This window comes from Sus scrofa, chromosome 1, assembly GCF_000003025.6.
Source record: "Sus scrofa isolate TJ Tabasco breed Duroc chromosome 1, Sscrofa11.1, whole genome shotgun sequence".
Lineage (NCBI taxonomy): Eukaryota > Metazoa > Chordata > Mammalia > Artiodactyla > Suidae > Sus > Sus scrofa.
The window spans coordinates 262591918-262593065 of NC_010443.5; the positions used below are offsets into that span (position 1 = coordinate 262591918).

Sequence of the window (1148 nt, forward strand, 5' to 3'; positions counted from 1 at the left end):
CTAGGATTTCCTCCTGCTTATCAGCTTCCCCAGGCCTCTCTTCATGTCTTTGTTTCTCAGACTGCAGATGAAAGCATTTAGCATGGAGGACAGAACTGTGTTGACAATTGTTGCCATGCGTTCGCCAACAGTGTAGCTGGACAAGGACTTTAAATAGAGGTAAAAGATGCTTCCATAAAATAGGATCACCACGGTAAAATGGGAACCACAGGTGGAGAAGGCTTTGTGTTTGCCAGCAGCTGAGGGAGTCCTGAGAACAGTGATGAGGATTCATATATAAGAGAAGGCAATGCCTAGGAAGAGGGTCACCAAAACCACCAGTCCTTCTGTCTTTATTGTGACATCATTGACAAATGTGTGTGGAGGAGCAGGACCATTTCAGCAGAGGGTTGATGTCACAGAGGAAGTGGTGGATGACATTGTAGTCACAGAAAGTGAGACAATTCAGCAGAATTGTGTGTAGCAGTGAGTGGAGGGTAGAAAATGAGTAAGAGAAGGCCACCAAGAGGATGCAGACATGGTGGCTCATGTTGGTGACATAGCAGTCAAAGGCCATGACTGCCAAAAGGCAGCTGTCAGTGTTGCCCAAAGCATGCAAAAAATACATCTGAGTCAGACACTCAGCAAAGGAGATGGTCTTCTTCTCCGATAGGATGTTCACCAGCATCCTGGGGACAATGGTTTTTGAGAAGCAAATGTCAATGAAAGTCACAAAACTCAGGAAGAAAAACATGGGGGTGTGGAGCTGGGCGTCTGAGCGGATGGCCAGGATGATGAGCAGGTTCCCTGTGATGGTGACCAGGTACATGGTGAGGCAGAGGATAAAGAGTGGCTTCTGATCCTCAGACCGGGAGGAGAGTCCCAGGAGGATGAAGTTGGAGACACTGCTGGTTTGGTTGACTCTTTCCATGGTCATGGAGCCAGGAAAAATAGACAAGGTCCTACAATTTATCACACATCTTTCATTCATACCTGCAACCACAAACAAGCCAACAAGTTGGTGTTTCTTCCTACCTTTTCTTTCCACCCATAGGATCATGATTTGCTAACACAGGGGCAACTTGTGAGCATCACGGCCCTGAGGCTGCCCTTTCTTCCCACCTTGAAGATTTCCCAAGCTTCTTGTATTGATAGTATGAACTTAGGGG

The 1148-nt window shown here is 47.0% G+C and overlaps 1 pseudogene; it reads right to left on the reverse strand.

Moving 5' to 3' along the window:
* On the reverse strand, positions 1–910 carry LOC100522359 (annotated as a pseudogene).